The sequence below is a fragment of the Phyllobates terribilis genome, unplaced genomic scaffold (genome assembly GCF_046119375.1).
Source record: "Phyllobates terribilis strain yellow unplaced genomic scaffold, ASM4611937v1 Scaffold_3__8_contigs__length_932513732, whole genome shotgun sequence".
NCBI lineage: Eukaryota > Metazoa > Chordata > Amphibia > Anura > Dendrobatidae > Phyllobates > Phyllobates terribilis.
Genome location: NW_027362763.1, coordinates 633,256,984 through 633,274,342, shown reverse-complemented (window position 1 = coordinate 633,274,342; position 17,359 = coordinate 633,256,984).

Genomic DNA, 17,359 nt, shown 5'->3' with positions numbered 1-17,359 from the left:
TGGGGTACGCTCACACATATTATTCCATCATTTAGCAGATATTTTCACAAAAAAGTGACATTTTCAAAAATTCAGAAAATTGGCTGAAAACGGCTAAATATCAAGAATTCATTGGGCGAATCACTCTGGAACTGAAATCGGAATGCTCACTGACATTTCTCCTCTCTGAAAGTCTGATAAACACCGGAAAAATTACTAAGTCCAAAAAAAAATAAATTTCAATTCTTTTCAATTTTACCCCCGTGGGATATATATTCTACCCACACACATTTGGAACTCTCCTGGGGTACCCTCACACATATTATTCCATCATTTAGCGGATATTTTCACGAAAAAAGTGACATTTTCAAAAATTCAGAACATTGGCTGAAAACGACTAAATATCAAGGACTCATCGGGCGAATCGTTCTGGAACTGAAATCGGAACGCTCACTGACATTTCCCCTCTCTGAAAGTCTGATAAACTCCGGAAAAAAGACAAAGTCCAAAAAAAAAATTTTTTTAAACTTTTTTCAATTTTACCTCCGTGGGATATATATTCTACCCACACACATTTGGAACTTTCCTGGGGTACCCTCACACATATTATTCCCTCATTTAGCGGATATTTTCACAAAAAAGTGAAATTAACAAAAATTCAGAAAATTGGCTGAAAACGACTAAATATCAAGGACTCATCGGGCGAATCGCTCTGGAACTGAAATCGTAACACTCACTGACATTTCCCCTCTCCGAAAGTCTGATAAACGCCGGAAAAATGACTAAGTCCAAAAAAAAATTTTTTTCAACTATTTTCAATTTTACCCCTGTGGGATATATATTCTACCCACACACATTTGGAACTCTCCTGGGGTACCCTCACACATATTATTCCCTCATTTAGCGGATATTTTCACAAATCAGTGAAATTTTCAAAAATTCTGAAAATAGGCTGAAAATGACTAAATATCAAGGACTCATCGGGTGAATCGCTCTGGAACTGAAATCGGAATGTTCACTGACATTTCCCCTCTCTGAAAGTCTGATAAACGCCGGAAAGATGACTAAGTCCAAAAAAAAATTCTTTTCAACTTTTTTAAATTTTTCCCCGTGGGATATATATTTTACCCACACACATTTGGAACTGTCCTGGGGTACCCTCACACATATTATTCCCTCATTTAGCGGATATTTTCACAAAAAAGTGAAATTAACAAAAATTCAGAAAATTGGCTGAAAATGACTAAATATCAAGGACTCATCGGGCGAATCTCTCTGGAACTGAAATCGGAACGCTCACTGACATTTCCCCTCTCTGAAAGTCTGCTAAACTCCGGAAAAATGACTAAGTCCAAAAAAAATTTTTTTTCAACTTTTTTCAATTTTACCCCCGTGGGATATATATTCTACCCACACACATTTGGAACTCTCCTGGGGTACGCTCACACATATTATTCCCTCATTTAGCGGATATTTTCACAAAAAAGTGAAATTTTCAAAAATTCAGAACATTGGTTGAAAACGACTAAATATCAAGGACTCATCGGGCGAATCGCTCTGGAACTGAAATCGGAACGCTCACTGACATTTCCCCTCTCTGAAAGTCTGATAAACTCCGGAAAAAAGACAAAGTCCAAAAAAAAAATTTTTTTTACTTTTTTCAATTTTACCCCCATGGGATATATATTCTACCCACACACATTTGGAACTCTCCTGGGGTACCCACACATATTATTCCCTCATTTAGCGGATATTTTCACAAAAAAGTGAAATTTTCAAAAATTCATAAAATTGGCTGAAAACGATTAAATATCAAGGACTCATCGGGTGAATAGCTCTGGAACTGAAATCGGAATGCTCACTGACATTTCCCCTCTCTGAAAGTCTGATAAATGCCGGAAAGATGACTAAGTCCAAAAAAAAATTCTTTTCAACTTTTTTCAATTTTACCCCCGTGGGATATATATTTTACCCACACACATTTGGAACTCTCCTGGGGTACCCTCACACATATTATTCCATCATTTAGCAGATATTTTCACAAAAAAGTGACATTTTCAAAAATTCAGAAAATTGGCTGAAAACGGCTAAATATCAAGAATTCATTGGGCGAATCACTCTGGAACTGAAATCGGAACACTCACTGACATTTCCCCTCTCTGAAAGTCTGATAAACACTGGAAAAATGACTAAGTCAAAAAAGAATAATTTTTCAACTCTTTTCGATTTTGCCCACGTGGGATATATATTCTACCTACACACATTTGGAACTCTCCTGGGGTACTCTCACACATATTATTCCCCCATTTAGCGGATATTTTCACAAAAAAGAGAAATTTTCAAAAATTCAGAAAATTGGCTGAAAACGATTAAATATCAAGGGCTCATCGGGCGAATCGCTCTGGAACTGAAATCGGAATGCTCACTGACATTTCCCCTCTCTGAAGGTCTGATCAACGCCGGAAAAATGACTAAGTCCAAAAAAAAATTCTTTTCAACTTTTTTCAATTTTACCCCCGTGGGATATATATTCTACCACACACATTTGGAACTCTCCTGGGGTACGCTCACACATATTATTCCCTCATTTAGCGGATATTTTCACAAAAAAGTGAAATTTTCAAAAATTCAGAACATTGGCTGAAAACGACTAAATATCAAGGACTCATCGGGCGAATCGCTCTGGAACTGAAATCGGAACACTCACTGACATTTCCCTCTCTGAAAGTCTGATAAACTCCGGAAAAAAGACAAAGTCCAAAAAAAAAATTTTTTTAACTTTTTTAAATTTTACCCCCATGGGATATATATTCTACCCACACACATTTGGAACTCTCCTGGGGTACCCACACATATTATTCCCTCATTTAGCGGATATTTTCACAAAAAAGTGAAATTTTCAAAAATTCAGAAAATTGGCTGAAAACGATTAAATATCAAGGACTCATCGGGTGAATAGCTCTGGAACTGAAATCGGAATGCTCACTGACATTTCCCCTCTCTGAAAGTCTGATAAATGCCGGAAAGATGACTAAGTCCAAAAAAAAATTCTTTTCAACTTTTTTCAATTTTACCCCCGTGGGATATGTATTTTACCCACACACATTTGGAACTCTCCTGGGGTACCCTCACACATATTATTCCATCATTTACCAGATATTTTCACAAAAAAGTGACATTTTCAAAAATTCAGAAAATTGGCTGAAAACGGCTAAATATCAAGAATTCATTGGGCGAATCACTCTGGAACTGAAATCGGAACACTCACTGACATTTCCCTCTCTGAAAGTCTGATAAACACTGGAAAAATGACTAAGTCAAAAAAGAATAATTTTTCAACTCTTTTCGATTTTGCCCCCGTGGGATATATATTCTACCCACACACATTTGGAACTCTCCTGGGGTACTCTCACACATATTATTCCCCCATTTAGTGGATATTTTCACAAAAAAGAGAAATTTTCAAAAATTCAGAAAATTGGCTGAAAACGATTAAATATCAAGGGCTCATCGGGCGAATCGCTCTGGAACTGAAATCGGAATGCTCACTGACATTTCTCCTCTCTGAAAGTCTGATAAACACCGGAAAAATTACTAAGTCCAAAAAAAAATAATTTTCAATTCTTTTCAATTTTACCCCCGTGGGATATATATTCTACCCACACACATTTGGAACTCTCCTGGGGTACCCTCACACATATTATTCCATCATTTAGCGGATATTTTCACGAAAAAAGTGACATTTTCAAAAATTCAGAACATTGGCTGAAAACGACTAAATATCAAGGACTCATCGGGCGAATCGTTCTGGAACTGAAATCGGAACGCTCACTGACATTTCCCCTCTCTGAAAGTCTGATAAACTCCGGAAAAAAGACAAAGTCCAAAAAAAAAATTTTTTTTAACTTTTTTCAATTTTACCTCCGTGGGATATATATTCTACCCACACACATTTGGAACTTTCCTGGGGTACCCTCACGCATATTATTCCCTCATTTAGCGGATATTTTCACAAAAAAGTGAAATTAACAAAAATTCAGAAAATTGGCTGAAAACGACTAAATATCAAGGACTCATCGGGCGAATCGCTCTGGAACTGAAATCGTAACACTCACTGACATTTCCCCTCTCTGAAAGCCTGATGAACGCCGGAAAGATGACTAAGTCCAAAAAAAAATTCTTTTCAACTTTTTTAAATTTTTCCCCGTGGGATATATATTTTACCCACACACATTTGGAACTCTCCTGGGGTACCCTCACACATATTATTCCCTCATTTAGCGGATATTTTCACAAAAAAGTGAAATTAACAAAAATTCAGAAAATTGGCTGAAAATGACTAAATATCAAGGACTCATCAGGCGAATCTCTCTGGAACTGAAATCGGAACGCTCACTGACATTTCCCCTCTCTGAAAGTCTGCTAAACTCCGGAAAAATGACTAAGTCCAAAAAAAATTTTTTTTCAACTTTTTTCAATTTTACCCCCGTGGGATATATATTCTACCCACACACATTTGGAACTCTCCTGGGGTACGCTCACACATATTATTCCCTCATTTAGCGGATATTTTCACAAAAAAGTGAAATTTTCAAAAATTCAGAACATTGGTTGAAAACGACTAAATATCAAGGACTCATTGGGCGAATCGCTCTGGAACTGAAATCGGAACGCTCACTGACATTTCCCCTCTCTGAAAGCCTGATAAACTCCGGAAGAAAGACAAAGTCCAAAAAAAAAATTTTTTTTACTTTTTTCAATTTTACCCCCATGGGATATATATTCTACCCACACACATTTGGAACTCTCCTGGGGTACCCACACATATTATTCCCTCATTTAGCGGACATTTTCACAAAAAAGTGAAATTTTCAAAAATTCATAAAATTGGCTGAAAACGATTAAATATCAAGGACTCATCGGGCGAATCGCTCTGGAACTGAAATCGGAATGCTCACTGACATTTCCCTCTCTGAAAGTCTGATAAACTCCGGAAAAAAGACAAAGTCCAAAAAAAAAATTTTTTTAACTTTTTTAAATTTTACCCCCATGGGATATATATTCTACCCACACACATTTGGAACTCTCCTGGGGTACCCACACATATTATTCCCTCATTTAGCGGATATTTTCACAAAAAAGTGAAATTTTCAAAAATTCAGAAAATTGGCTGAAAACGATTAAATATCAAGAACTCATCGGGTGAATAGCTGTGGAACTGAAATCGGAATGCTCACTGACATTTCCCCTCTCTGAAAGTCTGATAAATGCCGGAAAGATGACTAAGTCCAAAAAAAAATTCTTTTCAACTTTTTTCAATTTTACCCCCGTGGGATATGTATTTTACCCACACACATTTGGAACTCTCCTCGGGTACCCTCACACATATTATTCCATCATTTAGCAGATATTTTCACAAAAAAGTGACATTTTCAAAAATTCAGAAAATTGGCTGAAAACGGCTAAATATCAAGAATTCATTGGGCGAATCACTCTGGAACTGAAATCGGAACACTCACTGACATTTCCCCTCTCTGAAAGTCTGATAAACACTGGAAAAATGACTAACTCAAAAAAGAATAATTTTTCAACTCTTTTCGATTTTGCCCACGTGGGATATATATTCTACCCACACACATTTGGAACTCTCCTGGGGTACTCTCACACATATTATTCCCCCATTTAGCGGATATTTTCACAAAAAAGAGAAATTTTCAAAAATTCAGAAAATTGGCTGAAAACGACTAAATATCAAGGACTCATCGGGCGAATCGCTCTGGAACTGAAATCGGAACGCTCACTGACATTTCCCTCTCTGAAAGTCTGATAAACTCCGGAAAAAAGACTAAGTCCAAAAAAAAATTATTTTCAACTTTTTTTAATTTTTCCCCCGTGGGATATATATTTTACTCACACACATTTGGAACTCTCCTGGGGTACCCTCACACATATTATTCCCTCATTTAGCGGATATTTTCACAAAAAAGTGAAATTAACAAAAATTCAGAAAATTGGCTGAAAACGACTAAATATCAAGGACTCATCGGGCTAATCGCTCTGGAATTGAAATCGGAACGCTACCTGACAATTCCTCTCTGAAAGTCTGATAAACGCCGGAAAAATGACTAAGTCCAAAAAAAAAATTGTTTAAACTTTTTTCAATTTTACCCCCATGGGATATATATTCTACCCACACACATTTGGAACTCTCCTGGGGTATCCTCACACATATTATTCCCTCATTTAGCGGATATTTTCACAAAAAAGTGAAATTTTAAAAAATTCAGAAAATTGGCCGAAAACGACTAAATATCAAGGACTCATCGGGTGAATCGCTCTGGAACTGAAATCGTAACACTCACTGACATTTTCCCTCTCTGAAAGTCTGATAAACTCGGGAAAAATGACTAAGTCCAAAAAAAAAATTTTTTAAACTTTTTTCAATTTTACCCCCGTGGGATATATATTCTACCCGCACACATTTGGAACTCTCCTGGGGTACCCTCACACATATTATTCCCTCATTTAGCGGATATTTTCAAAAAAAAGTGTCATTTTCAAAAATTCAGAAAATTGGCTAAAAACTGCTAAATATCAAGGACTCATCGGGCGAATCGCTCTGGAACTGAAATCGGAACGCTCACTGACATTTCCCCTCTCTGAAAGTCTGATAAACTCCGGAAAAATGACTAAGCCCAAAAAAAATTTTTTTCAACTTTTTTCAATTTTACCCCCGTGGGATATATATTTTACCCACACACATTTGGAACTCTCCTGGGGTACCCTCACACATGTTATTCCCTCACTTAGTGGATATTTTCACAAAAAAGTGAAATTTTAAAAAATTCAGAAAATTGGCTGAAAACGACTAAATATCAAGGGCTCATCGGCGAAATCGCTCTGGAACTGAAATCGTAACACTCACAGACATGTTCCCTCTCTGAAAGTCTGATAAACGAAAGAAAAATGACAGTCCAAAAAAAAATTTTTAAAAACTTTTTTCAATTTTACCCCCGTGGGATATATATTCTACCCACACACATTTGGAACTGTCCTGTTGTACCCTCACACATATTATTCCCTCATTTAGCGGATATTTTCACAAAAAAGTGAAATTTTCAAAAATTCAGAAAATTATCTAAAAACGGCTAAATATCAAGGACTCATCGGGCGAATCGCTCTGGAACTGAAATCGTAACACTCACTGACATTTTCCCTCTTTGAAAGTCTGATAAACGCTGGAAAAATGACTAAGTCCAAAAAAAAATTTTTTAAACTTTTTTCAATTTTTCCCCCGTGGGATATATATTCTACCCACACACATTTGGAACTCTCCTGTTGTACCCTCACACATATTATTCCCTAATTTAGCGGATATTTTCACAAAAAGTGAAATTTTAATAAAATTCAGAAAATTGGCTGAAAACGACTAAATATCAAGGACTCATCGGGCGAATTGCTCTGGAATTGAAATCGGAACTCTACCTGACAATTCCCCTCTGAAAGTCTGATAAACGCCGGAAAAATGACTAAGTCCAAAAAAAAAATTGTTTAAACTTTTTTCAATTTTACCCCCATGGGATATGTATTCTACCCACACACATTTGGAACTCTCCTGGGGTACCCTGACACATATTATTCCCTCATTTAGCGGATATTTTCACAAAAAAGTGACATTTTAAAAAATTCAGAAAATTGGCTGAAAACGACTAAATATCAAGGACTCATCGGGCGAATCGCCCTGGAACTGAAATCGTAACACTCACTGACATTTTCCCTCTCTGAAAGTCTGATAAACTCGGGAAAAATGACTAAGTCCAAAAAAAAAATTTTTTAAACTTTTTTCAATTTTACCCCCGTGGGATATATATTCTACCCACACACATTTGGAACTCTCCTGGGGTACCCGCACACATATTATTCCCTCATTTAGCAGATATTTTCACAAAAAAGTGACATTTTCAAAAATTCAGAAAATTGGCTAAAAGCTACTAAATATCAAGGACTCATCGGGCGAATCGCTCTGGAACTGAAATCGGAACGCTCACTGACATTTCCCCTCTCTGAAAGTCTGATAAACTCCGGAAAAATGACTAAGCCCAAAAAAAATTTTTTCAACTTTTTTCAATTTTACCCCCGTGGGATATATATTTTACCCACACACATTTGGAACTCTCCTGGGGTACCCTCACACATGTTATTCCCTCACTTAGTGGATATTTTCACAAAAAAGTGAAATTTTAAAAAATTCAGAAAATTGGCTGAAAACGACTAAATATCAAGGGCTCATCGGGGAAATCGCTCTGGAACTGAAATCGTAACACTCACAGACATTTTCCCTCTTTGAAAGTCTGATAAACGCCGGAAAAATGACTAAGTCCAAAAAAAAAATGTTTTAAACTTTTTTCAATTTTACCCCCGTGGGATATATATTCTACCCACACACATTTGGAACTCTCCTGTTGTACCCTCACACATATTATTCCCTCATTTAGCGGATATTTTCACAAAAAGTGAAATTTTCAAAAATTCAGAAAATTGGCTAATAACGACTAAATATCAAGGACTCATCGGGCGAATCGCTCTGGAACTGAAATCGGAACGCTACCTGACAATTCCGTTCTGAAAGTCTGATAAACGCCGGAAAAATGGCTAAGTCCAAAAAAAAAATTTTTTAAACTTTTTTCAATTTTACCCCCGTGGGATATATATTCTACCCACACACATTTGGAACTCTCCTGTTGTACCCCCACACATATTATTCCCTCATTTAGCGGATATTTTCACAAAAAAGTGAAATTTTAAAAAATTCAGAAAATTGGCTGAAAATGACTAAATATCAAGGACTCATCGGGCGAATCGCTCTGGAACTGAAATCGTAACACTCACTGACATTTTCCCTCTCTGAAAGTCTGATAAACGCGGGAAAAATTACTAAGTCCAAAAAAAAAATTTTTAAACTTTTTTCAATTTTACCCCCGTGGGATATATATTCTACCCACACACATTTGGAACTCTCCTGTTGTACCCTCACACATATTATTCCCTCATTTAGCGGATATTTTCACAAAAAGTGAAATTTTCAAAAATTCAGAAAATTGGCTGAAAACGACTAAATATCAAGGACTCATTGGGCGAATCGCTCTGGAACTGACATCGTAACACTCACTGACATTTCCCCTCTCTGAAAGTCTGATAAACTCCGGAAAAATGACTAAGTCCAAAAAAAATTTTTTTTAAACTTTTTTCAATTTTACCCCCGTGGGATATATATTCTACCCACACACATTTGGAACTCTCCTGGGGTACGCTCACACATATTATTCCCTCATTTAGCGGATATTTTCACAAAAAAGTGAAATTTTCAAAAATTCAGAACATTGGCTGAAAACGACTAAATATCAAGGACTCATCGGGCGAATCGCTCTGGAACTGAAATCGGAACGCTCACTGACATTTCCCCTCTCTGAAAGTCTGATAAACTCCGGAAAAAAGACAAAGTCCAAAAAAAAAATTTATTTTACTTTTTTCAATTTTACCCCCATGGGATATATATTCTACCCACACACATTTGGAACTCTCCTGGGGTACCCACACATATTATTCCCTCATTTAGCGGATATTTTCACAAAAAAGTGAAATTTTCAAAAATTCAGAAAATTGGCAGAAAACGATTAAATATCAAGGACTCATCGGGTGAATAGCTCTGGAACTGAAATCGGAATGCTCACTGACATTTCCCCTCTCTGAAAGTCTGATAAATGCCGGAAAGATGACTAAGTCCAAAAAAAAATTCTTTTCAACTTTTTTCAATTTTACCCCCGTGGGATATATATTTTACCCACACACATTTGGAACTCTCCTGGGGTACCCTCACACATATTATTCCATCATTTAGCAGATATTTTCACAAAAAAGTGACATTTTCAAAAATTCAGAAAATTGGCTGAAAACGGCTAAATATCAAGAATTCATTGGGCGAATCACTCTGGAACTGAAATCGGAACACTCACTGACATTTCCCCTCTCTGAAAGTCTAATAAACACTGGAAAAATGACTAAGTCAAAAAAGAATAATTTTTCAACTCTTTTCGATTTTGCCCACGTGGGATATATATTCTACCCACACACATTTGGAACTCTCCTGGGGTACTCTCACACATATTATTCCCCCATTTAGCGGATATTTTCACAAAAAAGAGAAATTTTCAAAAATTCAGAAAATTGGCTGAAAACGATTAAATATCAAGGGCTCATCGGGCGAATCGCTCTGGAACTGAAATCGGAATGCTCACTGACATTTCCCCTCTCTGAAGGTCTGATCAACGCCGGAAAAATGACTAAGTCCAAAAAAAAATTCTTTTCAACTTTTTTCAATTTTACCCCCGTGGGATATATATTCTACCACACACATTTGGAACTCTCCTGGGGTACGCTCACACATATTATTCCCTCATTTAGTGGATATTTTCACAAAAAAGTGAAATTTTCAAAAATTCAGAAAATTGGCTGAAAACGATTAAATATCAAGGACTCATCGGGTGAATCGCTCTGGAACTGAAATCGGAATCCTCACTGACATTTCCCCTCTCTGAAAGTCTGATAAATGCCGGAAAGATGACTAAGTAAAAAAAAAAATTATTTTCAACTTTTTTCAATTTTACCCCCGTGGGATATATATTTTACCCACACACATTTGGAACTCTCCTGGGGTACCCTCACACATATTATTCCCTCATTTAGCGGATATTTTCACAAAAAAGTGAAATTTTCAAAAATTCAGAACATTGGCTGAAAACGACTAAATATCAAGGACTCATCGGGCGAATCGCTCTGGAACTGAAATCGGAACGCTCACTGACATTTCCCCTCTCTGAAAGTCTGATAAACTCCGGAAAAAAGACAAAGTCCAAAAAAAAATTTTTTTTAACTTTTTTCAATTTTACCCCCATGGGATAAATATTCTACCCACACACATTTGGAACTCTCCTGGGGTACCCACACATATTATTCCCTCATTTAGCGGATATTTTCACAAAAAAGTGAAATTTTCAAAAATTCTGAAAATTGGCTGAAAACGACTAAATATCAAGGACTCATCGGGTGAATCGCTCTGGAACTGAAATCGGAATGCTCACTGACATTTCCCCTCTCTGAAAGTCTGATAAACAACGGAAAAATGACTAAGTCCAAAAAAAAATTATTTTCAACTTTTTTTAATTTTTCCCCCGTGGGATATATATTTTACTCACACACATTTGGAACTCTCCTGGGGTACCCTCACACATATTATTCCCTCATTTAGCGGATATTTTCACAAAAAAGTGAAATTAACAAAAATTCAGAAAATTGGCTGAAAACGACTAAATATCAAGGACTCATCGGGCTAATCGCTCTGGAATTGAAATCGGAACGCTACCTGACAATTCCCCTCTGAAAGTCTGATAAACGCCGGAAAAAAGACTAAGTCCAAAAAAAAAATTGTTTAAACTTTTTTCAATTTTACCCCCATGGGATATATATTCTACCCAAACACATTTGGAACTCTCCTGGGGTATCCTCACACATATTATTCCCTCATTTAGCGGATATTTTCACAAAAAAGTGAAATTTTAAAAAATTCAGAAAATTGGCTGAAAACGACTAAATATCAAGGACTCATCGGGCGAATCGCTCTGGAACTGAAATCGGAACGCTCACTGACATTTCCCCTCTCTGAAAGTCTGATAAACTCCGGAAAAATGACTAAGCCCAAAAAAAATTTTTTTCAACTTTTTTCAATTTTACCCCCGTGGGATATATATTTTACCCACACACATTTGGAACTCTCCTGGGGTACCCTCACACATGTTATTCCCTCACTTAGTGGATATTTTCACAAAAAAGTGAAATTTTAAAAAATTCAGAAAATTGGCTGAAAACGACTAAATATCAAGGGCTCATCGGGGAAATCGCTCTGGAACTGAAATCGTAACACTCACAGACATGTTCCCTCTCTGAAAGTCTGATAAACGCCAGAAAAATGACAGTCCAAAAAAAAATTTTTAAAAACTTTTTTCAATTTTACCCCCGTGGGATATATATTCTACCCACACACATTTGGAACTCTCCAGTTGTACCCTCACACATATTATTCCCTCATTTAGCGGATATTTTCACAAAAAGTGAAATTTTCAAAAATTCAGAAAATTGGCTGAAAACGACTAAATATCAAGGACTCATCGGGCGAATCGCTCTGGAATTGAAATCGGAACGCTACCTGACAATTCCCCTCTGAAAGTCTGATAAACGCCGGAAAAATGACTAAGTCCAAAAAAAAAATTGTTTAAACTTTTTTCAATTTTACCCCCATGGGATATATATTCTACCCACACACATTTGGAACTCTCCTGGGGTACCCTCACACATATTATTCCCTCATTTAGCGGATATTTTCACAAAAAGTGAAATTTTCAAAAATTCAGAAAATTGGCTAAAAACTGCTAAATATCAAGGACTCATCGGGCGAATCGCTCTGGAACTGAAATCGTAACACTCACTGACATTTTCCCTCTCTGAAAGTCTGATAAACTCGGGAAAAATGACTAAGTCCAAAAAAAAATTTTTTAAACTTTTTTCAATTTTACCCCCGTGGGATATATATTCTACCCACACACATTTGGAACTCTCCTGTTGTACCCTCACACATATTATTCCCTCATTTAGCGGATATTTTCACAAAAAGTGAAATTTTCAAAAATTCAGAAAATTGGCTGAAAACGACTAAATATCAAGGACTCATCGGGCGAATCGCTCTGGAATTGAAATCGGAACGCTACCTGACAATTCCCCTCTGAAAGTCTGATAAACGCCGGAAAAATGACTAAGTCCAAAAAAAAAATTGTTTAAACTTTTTTCAATTTTACCCCCGTGGGATATATATTCTACCCACACACATTTGGAACTCTCCTGGGGTACCCTCACACATATTATTCCCTCATTTAGTGGATATTTTCACAAAAAAGTGAAATTTTCAAAAATTCAGAAAATTGGCTAATAACGACTAAATATCAAGGACTCATCGGGCGAATCGCTCTGGAACTGAAATCGGAACGCTACCTGACAATTCCCCTCTGAAAGTCTGATAAACGCCGGAAAAATGACTAAGTCCAAAAAAAAAATTTTTTAAACTTTTTTCAATTTTACCCCCGTGGGATATATATTCTACCCACACACATTTGGAACTCTCCTGTTGTACCCTCACACATATTATTCCCTCATTTAGCGGATATTTTCACAAAAAAGTGAAATTTTAAAAAATTCAGAAAATTGGCTGAAAACGACTAAATATCAAGGACTCATCGGGCGAATCGCTCTGGAACTGAAATCGTAACACTCACTGACATTTTCCCTCTTTGAAAGTCTGATAAACGCTGGAAAAATGACTAAGTCCAAAAAAAAATTTTTTAAACTTTTTTCAATTTTTCCCCCGTGGGATATATATTCTACCCACACACATTTGGAACTCTCCTGTTGTACCCTCACACATATTATTCCCTAATTTAGCGGATATTTTCACAAAAAGTGAAATTTTAATAAAATTCAGAAAATTGGCTGAAAACGACTAAATATCAAGGACTCATCGGGCGAATTGCTCTGGAATTGAAATCGGAACTCTACCTGACAATTCCCCTCTGAAAGTCTGATAAACGCCGGAAAAATGACTAAGTCCAAAAAAAAAATTGTTTAAACTTTTTTCAATTTTACCCCCATGGGATATGTATTCTACCCACACACATTTGGAACTCTCCTGGGGTACCCTGACACATATTATTCCCTCATTTAGCGGATATTTTCACAAAAAAGTGACATTTTAAAAAATTCAGAAAATTGGCTGAAAACGACTAAATATCAAGGACTCATCGGGCGAATCGCTCTGGAACTGAAATCGTAACACTCACTGACATTTTCCCTCTCTGAAAGTCTGATAAACTCGGGAAAAATGACTAAGTCCAAAAAAAAAATTTTTTAAACTTTTTTCAATTTTACCCCCGTGGGATATATATTCTACCCACACACATTTGGAACTCTCCTGGGGTACCCGCACACATATTATTCCCTCATTTAGCAGATATTTTCACAAAAAAGTGACATTTTCAAAAATTCAGAAAATTGGCTAAAAGCTACTAAATATCAAGGACTCATCGGGCGAATCGCTCTGGAACTGAAATCGGAACGCTCACTGACATTTCCCCTCTCTGAAAGTCTGATAAACTCCGGAAAAATGACTAAGCCCAAAAAAAATTTTTTTCAACTTTTTTCAATTTTACCCCCGTGGGATATATATTTTACCCACACACATTTGGAACTCTCCTGGGGTACCCTCACACATGTTATTCCCTCACTTAGTGGATATTTTCACAAAAAAGTGAAATTTTAAAAAATTCAGAAAATTGGCTGAAAACGACTAAATATCAAGGGCTCATCGGGCGAATCGCTCTGGAACTGAAATCGTAACACTCACTGACATTTTCCCTCTCTGAAAGTCTGATAAACGCGGGAAAAATTACTAAGTCCAAAAAAAAAATTTTTAAACTTTTTTCAATTTTACCCCCGTGGGATATATATTCTACCCACACACATTTGGAACTCTCCTGTTGTACCCTCACACATATTATTCCCTCATTTAGCGGATATTTTCACAAAAAGTGAAATTTTCAAAAATTCAGAAAATTGGCTGAAAACGACTAAATATCAAGGACTCATTGGGCGAATCGCTCTGGAACTGACATCGTAACACTCACTGACATTTCCCCTCTCTGAAAGTCTGATAAACTCCGGAAAAATGACTAAGCCCAAAAAAAAATTTTTTCAACTTTTTTCAATTTTACCCCCGTGGGATATATATTTTACCCACACACATTTGGAACTCTCCTGGGGTACCCTCACACATGTTATTCCCTCACTTAGTGGATATTTTCACAAAAAAGTGAAATTAACAAAAATTCAGAAAATTGGCTGAAAATGACTAAATATCAAGGACTCATCGGGCGAATCGCTCTGGAACTGAAATCGGAACGCTCACTGACATTTACCCTCTCTGAAAGTCTGCTAAACTCCGGAAAAATGACTAAGTCCAAAAAAAATTTTTTTTCAACTTTTTTCAATTTTACCCCCGTGGGATATATATTCTACCCACACACATTTGGAACTCTCCTGGGGTACGCTCACACATATTATTCCCTCATTTAGCGGATATTTTCACAAAAAAGTGAAATTTTCAAAAATTCAGAACATTGGCTGAAAACGACTAAATATCAAGGACTCATCGGGCGAATCGCTCTGGAACTGAAATCGGAACGCTCACTGACATTTCCCCTCTCTGAAAGTCTGATAAACTCCGGAAAAAAGACAAAGTCCAAAAAAAAAATTTTTTTTACTTTTTTCAATTTTACCCCCATGGGATATATATTCTACCCACACACATTTGGAACTCTCCTGGGGTACCCACACATATTATTCCCTCATTTAGCGGATATTTTCACAAAAAAGTGAAATTTTCAAAAATTCAGAAAATTGGCTGAAAACGATTAAATATCAAGGACTCATCGGGTGAATAGCTCTGGAACTGAAATCGGAATGCTCACTGACATTTCCCCTCTCTGAAAGTCTGATAAATGCCGGAAAGATGACTAAGTCCAAAAAAAAATTCTTTTCAACTTTTTTCAATTTTACCCCCGTGGGATATATATTTTACCCACACACATTTGAAACTCTCCTGGGGTACCCTCACACATATTATTCCATCATTTAGCAGATATTTTCACAAAAAAGTGACATTTTCAAAAATTCAGAAAATTGGCTGAAAACGGCTAAATATCAAGAATTCATTGGGCGAATCACTCTGGAACTGAAATCGGAACACTCACTGACATTTCCCCTCTCTGAAAGTCTAATAAACACTGGAAAAATGACTAAGTCAAAAAAGAATAATTTTTCAACTCTTTTCGATTTTGCCCACGTGGGATATATATTCTACCCACACACATTTGGAACTCTCCTGGGGTACTCTCACACATATTATTCCCCCATTTAGCGGATATTTTCACAAAAAAGAGAAATTTTCAAAAATTCAGAAAATTGGCTGAAAACGATTAAATATCAAGGGCTCATCGGGCGAATCGCTCTGGAACTGAAATCGGAATGCTCACTGACATTTCCCCTCTCTGAAGGTCTGATCAACGCCGGAAAAATGACTAAGTCCAAAAAAAAATTCTTTTCAACTTTTTTCAATTTTACCCCCGTGGGATATATATTCTACCACACACATTTGGAACTCTCCTGGGGTACGCTCACACATATTATTCCCTCATTTAGTGGATATTTTCACAAAAAAGTGAAATTTTCAAAAATTCAGAAAATTGGCTGAAAACGATTAAATATCAAGGACTCATCGGGTGAATCGCTCTGGAACTGAAATCGGAATCCTCACTGACATTTCCCCTCTCTGAAAGTCTGATAAATGCCGGAAAGATGACTAAGTAAAAAAAAAAATTATTTTCAACTTTTTTCAATTTTACCCCCGTGGGATATATATTTTACCCACACACATTTGGAACTCTCCTGGGGTACCCTCACACATATTATTCCCTCATTTAGCGGATATTTTCACAAAAAAGTGAAATTTTCAAAAATTCAGAACATTGGCTGAAAACGACTAAATATCAAGGACTCATCGGGCGAATCGCTCTGTAACTGAAATCGGAACGCTCACTGACATTTCCCCTCTCTGAAAGTCTGATAAACTCCGGAAAAAAGACAAAGTCCAAAAAAAAATTTTTTTTAACTTTTTTCAATTTTACCCCCATGGGATAAATATTCTACCCACACACATTTGGAACTCTCCTGGGGTACCCACACATATTATTCCCTCATTTAGCGGATATTTTCACAAAAAAGTGAAATTTTCAAAAATTCTGAAAATTGGCTGAAAACGACTAAATATCAAGGACTCATCGGGTGAATCGCTCTGGAACTGAAATCGGAATGCTCACTGACATTTCCCCTCTCTGAAAGTCTGATAAACAACGGAAAAATGACTAAGTCCAAAAAAAAATTATTTTCAACTTTTTTTAATTTTTCCCCCGTGGGATATATATTTTACTCACACACATTTTGAACTCTCCTGGGGTACCCTCACACATATTATTCCCTCATTTAGCGGATATTTTCACAAAAAAGTGAAATTAACAAAAATTCAGAAAATTGGCTGAAAACGACTAAATATCAAGGACTCATCGGGCTAATCGCTCTGGAATTGAAATCGGAACGCTACCTGACAATTCCCCTCTGAAAGTCTGATAAACGCCGGAAAAGTGACTAAGTCCAAAAAAAAAAATTG